The sequence below is a fragment of the Pollachius pollachius genome, assembly GCF_949987615.1.
Source record: "Pollachius pollachius genome assembly, chromosome: 2".
Lineage (NCBI taxonomy): Eukaryota > Metazoa > Chordata > Actinopteri > Gadiformes > Gadidae > Pollachius > Pollachius pollachius.
Genome location: NC_136935.1, coordinates 2309013 through 2321451, shown reverse-complemented (window position 1 = coordinate 2321451; position 12439 = coordinate 2309013). Strand labels below are relative to the sequence as shown.

Below are 12439 nucleotides of genomic sequence, written 5' to 3'. Positions count from 1 at the left end.
TTGGCATGAGGTTTTTACCCTGCATGAGTGTTTGGCCTTTTATGGCTCAGTGGTGTGTGGCGGTTTGACATGAGATGGATGATTTTTGAGCATCACTAGGGTGTGTGTGTGTGTGTGTGTGTGTCCCACTCACACCTGGCATGGGGTTCTACGTGTGTGTCCTGCTTTGACAGTGATAATGTTTAGACGGGGGTCTGTGTGGTTGGCCAGGGATATTGGAATGGTCAACTAAATCATCCCTGATGGACGGCCACACGTTTACTTGAGGCCTCCAGTAGACATGAAGAGTACGGAGCAACGCTCCGGAGAAACATACAACACACTGGGCAGGGAGGAGAGTATCCAAATCAAGTGTAAAAGGATGCAAGCGGCGTGTTCAGATAAGTGACTTCAAACTAGGACTACACCAATCAGGATCAATGGAGGATGGACACCTAAAGGCATTCCACAAGGAGAGTCTGAAGTTGGAAAGGGACCTCAATGGATATTCAAGATGACCTCAGTGAGGCGGCTCTTCCTACCTGGCTGGATTGACAGACAGCCCTGTGGATCTTGTCTTGCTCTCAGTTGCACGTCTTCGCTGAACTGTATTTGTTTCGTACAGGACTAGCTGAACGATTGGTTCCCTTAAATCAGAACCAACCTGGGAACTCCAACTAGTGCGCTCTTCAAGCTGAAGTTGTGCTCTTCAGCTGAGGAGGTAAGGAAACCTTCACTGGGGCTTCACGGTGTATAGAGGAGGACGTTTCAAAGTGTTCCATGGTACTCTGATGAAGACCGTTGCTGTGTTCCACTGGCTGAGAGGAAGAACCCTCACATCTTCCTCTTGGCCTTTCTCCTCTGAGAATCCTGGCGCCATCTTGAAAAATATTCCAGCTCATGTAAATGATGTCACGACAGATTCTCAAACACTTGATTTCTCCTGAGGGGTGTGTCTATAGACCTGAAGACTTCAGACAGCACTGTATCCCAGCATGCATCTCTGCTCACTCAGACCACACCCTCATGAGTAGGATGCAACACTCTTGCGATGGAGATGTAGAGTTTTATAAGCAACGAGGGAGCAGACAAAGGTGATTAGAACACAAAGGCATGTCAAGTCTGTAAATCTTTAAACCATGAAGATGGTTGGATAGTTCAGGAATTGGGCTTCATTTTATTGTGGGCAGTCCTTTTGCTCAAATGCCCACTTCTCACTGGACCTGTACTTGTGTTGGCTGGCTGGCATGATTTGCTGTTGGTGATGAGGCGGTCAGGGTGACGTTGCAGGGCTAGGGTCGGCTCTCTGTGAGCTCAACGTTTAGATTTGCTCTGTATGGTTTGTATCCTGAATAATCTAGATAATTGTTCATTTTATTGTAAAATGCAGACACGGTTTTGTATTGAATGATTCCATTGTTTTTAGGCAAGGATTTGAGGTTTAAAGTTGTTGTGGGACGTACATGGTAGTTCTGTTCTTCGTACGGTTTTGAGTGATATAACTTGTACACACTGGGTGCATAATAGTAGTAATGACCAACAGCAACAAACAGATCACATCAAGGTAAGTCTGTTGGCTGTGTTTTAATGAAGACCATCGCTGGACTTCAGGATCTTCCTCCGTTCAGCTCCAGGTGAGGCGCTGGTTCTGTTTTTTTTCTTTGGATGGTTCCGGCCGGAATGTTCGGATTCCAGTCGGACGGTTTGTGCTTCCCGCCGTGGAAGGTTCTGAGCGCGGTCACTTGAGTTAGTCTCAATGGTTAGCATAGAACGTTGTAGTCTTGACAACCATAAGAACCCACCTGGCAGTTAGTTGGACGTGAGTCCCCTGAGGGAATCTGGCGGAACATTCTGGATTGTATATGCGTAACCTCGAGCCGCTGCCAACGGAAACTATTTTTCAGTCGGTTTCCATTGGGAATTGTTGCCCCTTATCTTAAACAACTTAAGTTTGATATTAAATACATACTCACACGTACATCGTACAATATGTTGATAATTTCCGATGGTTGCGCCGTACTTTTAACCACGTTGACGGGACTATCGCTGCGTACAAAATAGCGTTCTACTTGCGGGCCCATTTCTGACCATCAGTGAAGGCTGAAAATCATTTCACGGTGGAAGACAATTTGGCATTTCTTCAACGGAACCCAGCACCTGAATATGGCTGAGTATATTTGATTTAATATCGATACTGCTTAGTGTTCTTTGGTACTTCAGCTTTTGTGCGTTCTAAATATCTGATGTCATTAATTGCCACAGAAGTTAAACTCTAACCAATGGAATGACGCTAAACAACGACTTTGGTGCTGAGTTACCAACTGAATAATATCAAAGCTAAAATAATGGCCGTCTTTCGCACATGTTACAGTAGAAGAAACTGTAGAACTGTACAAGGTTATAAAGGTAACATGTAGCTTGTCCCAAGGTGTCTGCCTCCTCACCCAGAGCCAGACCTCCTCACCCAGAGCCAGACCTCCGTCTCCTCACCCAGAGCCAGACCTCCACCTCCTGTCAGAAGTCCTCCAGAACAGGTCAGTGCTCTGGTGTGTGAGTAGAGTCTTCTCAGGTCAGTTTCAATGCATGGGCTGAACCACTTATTTAAACTTGTGGACTGCTCTGTCTTCATTCCAAAAACGGGAAGCTCATGTCTGGTCTCTCTGTCTTTTCTAGCCTTGAGTTATAAAATAATAGTTAAATTAATTGTGTAACTCGGTTTCGGATGAGTCAAATAAGTTTATTGTTGGGCAAATGCTGATATAAACCTGCTGCTGTGGCTGAGAGGCTGGCGACCAGCGGCTTGTGGTGCCAGGATGGACCGGAGACTGAGGCTGGAGACTAGGGGCCTGCAGCACCGGACCAGAGGATAACCATCACCATGCTCATCTGAAACACTAAAATCATCTGTAGTTTAGGTCTGGTTTTGATCGTCTTATGACTATAAATCTGTGCCAAGCTGTGATTTGAGTTTATTCATACGGGGGTTATGTAGGAGTCATATGAGCCATTATTCTTACTAGTGCTGATACGACCGTAGTGGATGAATTGCTGAACACGTCAATCTGTAGACGTTGTCTAATTGAAGTGTTTGAATCTGTTTAAATTCGTCAAAGTGAACCTCAGATGCAGGAGGTGGGGTGTGTTGCGTCCCCAGGTGATTTACTGCTGAGACCAACTGTGTTTGTAACCAGACCAGGAATCCATGGCTGAAGGCGCTGATGGAGGCCCTGCCTGGTGGAGGATGTCTGTCGTGGGGTAGATAGACCTGACTCTGAAGTGATCATCACACTCACTGCCACTTCTTGTAGAATACTGCTACCACAAACTACCGGCGTTTGTACCATACATACCAGACAACTACATCTGTTTTACCACATGTTGAAGCAAGACTTGCGCTGTTTGTTCCAGACCAGGACTCTGTCTGAGGAGAGCTGATGGAGGAGGTGAGACGCTGGAGGACGACTAGGAATCGACCAACAAGGATTCCTCATAAGTTTGTATATACTTAACATGGTTGACTTGAAAAGGGCAAAATACTGCTGTTACTCTGACATGCGCTAACCAACTACCGCTACCGCTTTTCTTACTAGAACGTGTTTCTGGAGCGGAGGCGAGCTGATAGGGGAGGCGTGAATCTGGAGGATGACCATCACTCTACCAACAAGGATTGTAAGTTTCTATTAACCTAACAAAGTGGAAATAAAGGGCTTAAAAAAAAAGACGAATTACATGTTTGTTACCACCAGACGTTGGGGCCAGACTTGCGCTGTTTGTTCCAGACCAGGACTCTGGCTGAGGAGAGCTGATGGAGGAGCCAGGACTCTGGAGGACGACATCACTCTACCAACAAGGATTCTCCTCAGTTTGCATGAAGTAAACAGAGTGGACTTGTTGTAACGCAGGATTAGTTTGTCCAGTACAAGTTACGGCATACTACTGTGGTTGGTTACCAGACAAACTACAGCTGCTACTTTGTTACACTCCAATAGAGCCCAACTACCACTGTTTGTGACCTTACATTAGAGACAAACTACTCCTGTGTTTGTGACCTTACATTAGAGACAAACTACCACTGTGTTTGTGACCTTACATTAGCGACAAACTACTACTGTGTTTGTTACCTTACATTAGAGACAAACTACTACTGTTTGTTTGTTACCTTACATTAGAGACAAACTACCACTGTGTTTTGTGGTAACCCGGCACGGTGAGCGAACAACCTGCTCCCCAAACAGGACACAACTTTTTTTTTTTTTTTTTTCAAAAGCCAAAAGGGCATGTTTAATCCAAACTCAAACAAAGTCTCATACTGAAAATAAGACAACAACGAAAAAAACCTGGGAGGAATCGACGGTCCTATCCCCCGTGGGTGGAATGTCGTCACCCACGAGGACCGGTCTCTCCGTACAGGAGCCACATGGCTGGGAGAGCCCTGAATGAGTGGAGAAGCAGGCTATTTAAGCCTTGCTTCTCCACCTGTTCCTCAGGTGCTCTGCATGTCCTTAATTGGCCCGGGCCGGGTTGCCACACTTTGTGACCTTACATTAGAGACAAACTACCACTGTGTTTGTTACCTTACGTTAGAGACAAACTGCTACTGTGTTTGTTACCTTACATTAGAGAAATTACGTTTGTAACCAGACCAGGAATCTGGAGGACTGACGGAGAAGCCGTACATCTGGAAGGCAAATCCTGAGGACGACCGGGACCATCAAGGATTCCTCGTAAATTTGCATTATCTGGACATAGTGGATTAGGTAGGGGGTTGGGGGTCCTACTCTCAGACCAATGGTGCCGGGTTCAAGTCCTCAGAATACAGTGATGCGTCCTTGAGCAAGGCGCCCTAATGCCTGCCTGCTCCTTAATGACGTCTCTTTGGTTCAGATAATGTTGCATTTGCATTGCTTTTGAATATTGAACCTAATCCTTGTTTGGTCCGAGCAGACACACCTGAGCCTCACCTCACCTGATCCTGTTTGGTCAGGGGCAGACACACCTGAGCCTCACCTCACCTGATCCTGTTTGGTCAGGGGCAGACACACCTGAGCTGAACCTCACCTGATCCTGTATGGTCCGGGCAGACTCACCTGAGCTGAACCTCACCTGATCCTGTTTGGTCAGGGGTAGACACACCTGAGCTAAACCCCACCTGATCCTGCCATCCTGCTGGTCCCGTCTCCTCAGTTCATCTGAGCCTCGTCCTCCAGGAGACCTGCTGAGCTCAGCGGTCTGAGGCTGATGGATCAATGACCTCCAGTGGGAGTGATCTTCTCGGCCCCACATGTACCTGTGTGCTTCCACACGCCTTTCCCTCACGTCTGTCACTAACCTTACTACTTCACTACTCTCTACTCCTTCCCCTTCTTCTTCCTTCTCCGTGGTTCGAACCTTTACTCTGAAGGAGTGACTTCTTGAACCTTTACTCTGAAGGAGCGTCTTCCTGCCCTCAGAGGGTTCAGCGTTAGGGTTGAGGGTCAGGGTTTAGAGTCAGGGACAGAGCTGGTCAGGGAGGACTGGTTTTATACAAACCTCTTCACTTGCTTTCTGAATGGTGGGGACATTTTGAAACGACATTTAGGAAAATGTTTTCCTCTGCTTTCCTTGACAAAAACATGTATTCAACTTCTGTCAAGTGTTGTTTATATATTAAAATACTACATTGTCTTCTGCATGTTTGGTGCGATTTATTTAATTGTCCTTTAACTTGGTTAATGGCAAGCTAAACTCCTCCAATACATTTAATATACATGACAAATGTTATTCAGCAATGTTCACGCAATGCATTTTGTAAAAATATACAACTTTTTTTATATTACTACCAGTATTGGGACTAACGCGTTATTAAGTAACGCGTTACAGTAACTACGTTACTTTTGTGGTAACGAGCACTGTAACTAATTACTTTGTCAAAATCAGTAACGCGTTATCGTTACTGCGATTTAAACAGGCTCGTTACTTGCATAACCCAGAACTACAGTTTCCGTGGTGGACGTGAAGCGGACGTAAGTCACGTGACGCAGCGATGCGCAAGTAAATGAATTAAAACTGGCGGCAGTCGACGACGGTCCAGGTGTTGTATTTCTCTCATGGAAATATGCACACTATTTTTCCTTTCTGACAGTAAAAGACATAAGGAATATTTTGGTGACCTGTCATCTTTGTGGAGGTTCGAAAACTCTAGCCACATCAAAAACTAGCAATTCTAATCTGATGAAACATCTTCAGAAACAACAGGCATCTACCAAGCTAGTTGAAATAGACAGGTGATGCTGCTGATAACGTCAGCTCCGCCGACGCTAAAGGAGAAGCCGCTCCAGCCAAACAACAAAAGCTTCATTTTACAAAGCCTGTTGCACAGTCTATAACCCAGACACAGCTAAACAAATGACGGAGATGTATGGACAAAGACTGATATAGACATAGACTACTAAAGCACTTTATCCACCACTATTGATTTCATCAGTTGTTTTATTTATCTAAACGGCCAGAGTGGAGGAAATATTATTTTTGTTAAACATTAACTATGTTTGTGAGGCTGAAAGTACTTTTTATTTATTTAGTTTCTTTGTGAGGCTGAAAATACTTTTAAGTTTGCCCATCATTATTGATGATGAGGTCTCCAGTATGTGGAGTTTAGCTGTTTTGAGTTAAGGTTAACTTACAAAGAACGGATAAACCTCACTGTGTTTACATTGAAAACATCTATTGTATCAGTTTTGCACTATTGATTCCTACAGTTGGTAAATGGTCTGAGGCACAGTTTAATTTTTGTACTGCCAAAACTATACTTTGTATCTGTTTCAATGGCTACGATAAATATGCCTATCAAAAGTTTCAAAACATACTGTATGTTGTGTTTTGTTGATCAACTGCTTCATCGTAGTGATACTGGGTACAATGATCAAATTTTACAGTTTTGTCGAACACTATGCAACATCAACCCCAAAATAATGTGTGTGCATTTGTAGAGGGTTGGAAACAGTTGGAAACAATTGAAATATTTCATTCATTTGCACTCACACTACTACACTGCTATGGCACGTTCAGGTCACTAGTGGCGCATTGCGCTTGTGGTAGGATAGGACTTACATGTAAGCAAGCCAGAGGACTGGCAGCCTCCCTAGCTATCCAGTTAGGGAGGCAACACATAAGATACAAATAAGATAATTTAGGAAAAAAAAGTTACTTTCCCTAGTAACTAGTTACCTTGAAAGTTACGAGTAACTTAAAGTAACTGAGTTACTTTTGAAAGAAGTAACTAGTAACTGTAACTAGGTTACTAATTTAAAGTAACTTGCCCAACACTGATTACTACTAAATTCATGAATTTAACAATGTACATACTGCCCCCTCAGGCCATTCTCTGCTACTACAACTCGTTCAAACCACTGACTCAACGAATAGTCAAATCTCCTAACCTTTATGCCTCCTTTCCTTAACCTTTGTGGAAAACGTCATTGGGTCAAGGAGAGATGAAAAGATGCTTCCTTTCGAACATAGTTAAAGACGGCACTGTTTAAAATGAATTAGACTCCTCTCTTCCTAACCAACGTCATTGCGCGACGGGGGGTATTGCCGAACTCTGGCGTATCTAGTGCTAAACTACAGTTTTCCGTAGATTGACTAAAACAAGCGCTTTTTGATCCATGCTGTAACTGCCGCACATTGGCAGTTTGTTTAGTTGGTTAACCTCCGGTTTTTGGTTCCTACTGGTTATAATGGCACTGGGGCGGAACTAATTGCCGCCGTCATATGTTTCCTACACGACACCTTTAAGCGACGTACCTAGCCAAACAGCGCGAAAGAAGCAGCACAATCAATAAGCTATAAATTAAAGTTAAAAGTAAAAGAACATAAGAAGAAGAAGAAAAAACTATAAAGGACAAGCAATAAGATAAGATTCCCTCAAGTAGTAAGCAGTGGACGAGGTATGTTTATCATTTATTTATATCTAAGAAGAATGTGAACGATTTTATTGTGTTGCTTTCAATTGCATGGTTGTGCGTGATAGTGATTTGCATACTATGTAAAGTTGTGAATATGTTTATGTAAGTTAAGTTTGTAAATGTGCAAGTTAATATTGAGCTGCGGGCTGTATGTGAGGTGTGTGTGAAGTGTTTTTTGGTGTAATGTAACACCTGTTGTGCTGCTGTAAAAACGGACATTTGCATATTGTGAATTTGTATTTATTTTCATTTATTTTTCTCTCTAAACCCAGTTCTCACGGGTTGGTTCGACCTGGAAATAAAACCCCGTTTTCTAACAAAGACCTCTGGCCTCGTGTGAACTACTTGGGAGCTACAGTGGGAACTCGACTGCTCTGCATGAGTAGCCGAGGAAGACGCAACCAGACAGCAGCGGCCATCTCCATGCCGCGTGTGTATCCTTTACCACCAGGACGGCGTGAACATGGCTGCAAATAAAAGACTTAGGTGTTTTGCACAGAGAGACTGAGATCATTTGTGCATTTTTCAGTACAGTTTATTTAAACCATTGACTTTAAGTGCACAAGAGACTGAAACTTTATTTTCATTTTCATATAACAAGTTGATGTTTACCGACCTTTTATTTGATTATTTGAAGCGCATTGATACTCACATTGTGTTATTGAGATTGTGTATATTGGTGGTTACACTGTAAAATTTCTGTTAAACCAATGACACTAAATTAAGAGACAACTGTATTACTGTGAATTTAAAAGTGTATTGCTGTTACTTAGCAAGTGTTTAATATGTCTGTAGCTTACCTTTTGAAAGAGGCAATATCTTTGTGTTTATTGTGATTTAAGTTAAATACAGCTGTAAACAAATACCTAAAAAATATTGTAAGCTACCCTGAACCCAACTTTACTACTGAGTTAATTACTAAGCTAAAGATAATTTTGGATTTAAACCAAACTAAAGTAACCCAAGTAAAATGTCAGAGTTTGAGCTAGCCCCTGAGAGTGACGAAGAACGTGTCAGTGATGATGACATGAAGCAGCACTGCACAGAAGCACAACCACAAACGACCGAAGGCACTGAAGCTGATAACCCCACTACCTCACAAGAGCCACAAAGAGGCCAAAGAGTTCGTAAATTGACGGAGAAGGGCCAAGAACTGCACGATGAGCAAGTAAGAAAGGTTGCACACCGTTTCAGCGTGAGCTACGAGAAGTGGAAGACTATCATTAAGGACGCCAAAGGTACGCTGAGTGGTCAATGCTCAAACAACCTGCTGCATGAACACATTACCAAGGTCAGCAATGCCTCAAATAATCTAAATGATGTTTATGAAGAGCTAAGACACATCAAAATTCCAGACCAAGACACACGTCGCAGAGTAGACACCTGTGAAGCAGTAACAAAGAAGATAATCAAAACTGCAAGAGGTTATCTAAAAACTGAAAGGGGTGAATGTCAAGTGGATGATGAACAAGGTGTTGAAGAAACAGGATCTGTGAGCAAGTCTGTAGTCTCAGATAATATAAGCATTAAGTCAACACACCAAGTCCTCCAAGTTCTCTGCCCAAAGCTCTCGAAGCAGCTCAAAATTCACATCCAGACGTTCAAGTCAGTCTTCTTCACACAGGCAATACGCCGCTGCCGAAGCTGCTGCCAATGAAGCCGAATTTCAAGTTCTGCTCGAAAAGGAACGACATATCGAAGAACTTGAAAAACTTGAAGCTGAAGAATCAGAGAGGAAGAGGGTTCTTGAAGCCGAAGAATCAGAAAGGAAGAGGGTTCTAGAGGCCAAACGCAGGCAAATAGAGCGAATGGATACATTAAAGAATCTAAAGGCTGCCAAGGCCCGACTGCAAGTATATGAGCAGAATGAAGGCTCAGATGAAGAAGTGGAAGCACTGCTCCATCAGCATGTCCCCTTGAAGGAGGAAAGGAAGGAGGTCAAACAGGAACGTAACCTGTCAAAGCATCACCCTCAACCACAAGCTATGCCACTTCTGAACAAAGAAGATACCACTGCAGCCCTCGTGAAAGTGTTTGCAGACTCCATCAGCGCGAGTCGTCTTCCCATACCTGAACCATCAATGTTCAACGGCGATCCACTCAGATTCAACGACTGGAAGGTTTCATTTAAGACACTTATTGACCGGAAAAACATACCAGGTGACGAGAAGATCTATTACTTGCGAAGGTATGTGGGTGGAGTTGCAAAAAGGGCCATAGAGAGTAATTTCCTTCTAGGCACAGAGTCCGCCTATTGCGCAGCGTGGACCATCTTAGAAGAGAGATATGGCAATCCATTCCTCATAGCGAAAGCCTACAGAGACAAGCTTGATTCATGGCCCAAGATAAGCTCCAAAGGAAGCTCAGAACTCCGAGAACTTGCTGACTTCCTCCGTGGCTGTGAAGCCGCCATGTCTCAGATTGAGGGTCTTGAGATACTCAATGACTGCAATGAAAATCAGAAAATGCTTGCTAAACTTCCAGACTGGCTGAGCTCAAGATGGAATAGGAAGGTTATGGAAGAGGAAGAACATAGTCGCAGGTACCCAAGCTTCAGTCAGTTTGTCATGTTCGTTACACGTGAAGCAAAAATCGCTTGCAACCCGATATCATCCCTCCACGCTCTAAAACCAGTTGAATGTGAGAAGAGCAAGGATCCAAGGAACAGAGGTCCTGGAGCAAAGGTATTGGCGACAAATTCAGACGAAAAGGCTGCCGCCACAAGCTGTGTGTTCTGTGAAAGGACAGGGCACAGTCTTCACCAGTGTTATAAATTCAAAGATGAAACTGTCTCTGACCGGGTCAAGTTTGTGCAAGAAAATAAGTTGTGCTTTGGCTGTCTGAAGTCTGGCCACCGCTCAAAGGACTGCGAAAACAGAATGATCTGCAAAACGTGTGAGAAAAAACACCCGACTTGCCTCCATGATAATCGCACGCAAGGAAGGAAGGAGGTCAACAATGCCTGATGCAGCAAGAGACATGTCAAATGGACGCAAAATTGAACGGTCACAGGATAGGGCAACAAGAACCTCACTTGAAGCAACATCCAATAGAGTCCTCCAGCATGTCAAAGGCACTCATACATCCACCATCATCCCAGTGTGGGTGTGGGCCTCAAGTGAGCCTGATCGTGAAGTTCTTGTGTATGCACTTCTTGATACACAGAGTGACACAACCTTTCTCCTGGACGACACTGCAAAGGCTCTACATGCGAAGAACGAACCAGTTCAGCTAAAACTCTCAACAATGGCTTCAAGAAACACTGTTGTGTCCTGTAGGAAACTGACTGGTCTGCAAGTAAGAGGAATGCATTCGGACAAGATAATTCCCCTGCCAATGACCTATACAAGAGATTTCATACCTGCAAACAGAGATCATATTCCCACACCAGAGACGGCGAAAGCATGGCCACATCTCGAACACATCGCAGATGAGATAGCTCCGCACCAAAGCTGCGACGTAGGCTTGCTAATTGGCTACAACTGTACTCAAGCACTCGTCCCAAGACAAGTGGTTTCTGGGGAAGACAATCAGCCCTTTGCACTGAGAACTGACTTGGGCTGGAGTGTAGTTGGCTACGGCAACCTATCACTCGACTATGGAGACGCGATTGGAGTGAGTCACCAGGTCATCGTTAAGCAAGTGATACCAGGTAATCCATCCTTTTCAAACCTCACAAGCGAAGTGCACTACGTCTGTAGAACACAAATCCAGGAAGTTGTCTCGCCTTCAGCTGTCATCAAGGTGCTGGAATCTGACTTTGTGGAAAAAGCTTCAGAGGACGGCAACATATCTCAAGAAGACCTCAGATTCCTGTCAAGGATGGAAAAAGGCATCAGGCTCAAGGAGGATGGTCATTACGAAATGCCACTGCCATTCAAGAAAGACAGACCTAACTTACCAGATAACAAGATATGTGCTATCCACCGTCTCAGATGCCTAGAAAGGAAGCTGAAGAGAAACAAGCAGTATTACCAAGACTACAAGACCTTCATGGACGAGACCATAACCCGTGGAGATGCAGAAAAGGTCCCACAAGAAGATATCAGCAAAGCCCCAGCATGGTACATTCCCCACCACGGGATGTTTCATCCGCAAAAGCCTGGGAAAATTCGAGTCGTCTTTGACTGCTCTGCAAGATTTAAAGAGACATGCCTGAATGATCATCTCCTGACAGGCCCAGAGTTGACAAACACCTTGATCGGAGTCCTCTGTCGGTTTCGTCGAGGTCCTGTGGCAATCATGTGCGATATTGAGCGCATGTTTCACCAGTTCCACGTGAATGCAGAAGATCAAGATTACCTACGTTTCCTAAGGTGGGAGAATGGATATCTGATGATGATGGGTTGGCAAGTGTAACATCTGAAAGGCAAGCGATCCAACTAGTGAAAGAGGCAAGAGAACTATGTAGCACAGGCAAACTCCGGCTGCATAAGTTCATCTCTACCAGCAAGGAAGTCCTAGCCACAATCCCTAAAGAGGAATGTGCTAAAGTTGCCAAGGACTTGGACATG

At 44.2% G+C, this 12439-nt stretch overlaps 1 long non-coding RNA gene across 1 annotated transcript; it reads left to right on the top strand.

Moving 5' to 3' along the window:
• The first annotated feature begins 1988 nt into the window (after positions 1 to 1988).
• On the top strand, positions 1989 to 5245 carry LOC307070422. The gene is made up of 6 exons (XR_013811556.1): positions 1989 to 2513; positions 3171 to 3234; positions 3388 to 3472; positions 3570 to 3648; positions 3726 to 3852; positions 4621 to 5245. It is a non-coding gene; the product is annotated as an uncharacterized lncRNA (long non-coding RNA).
• Positions 5246 to 12439: the final 7194 nt, after the last annotated feature.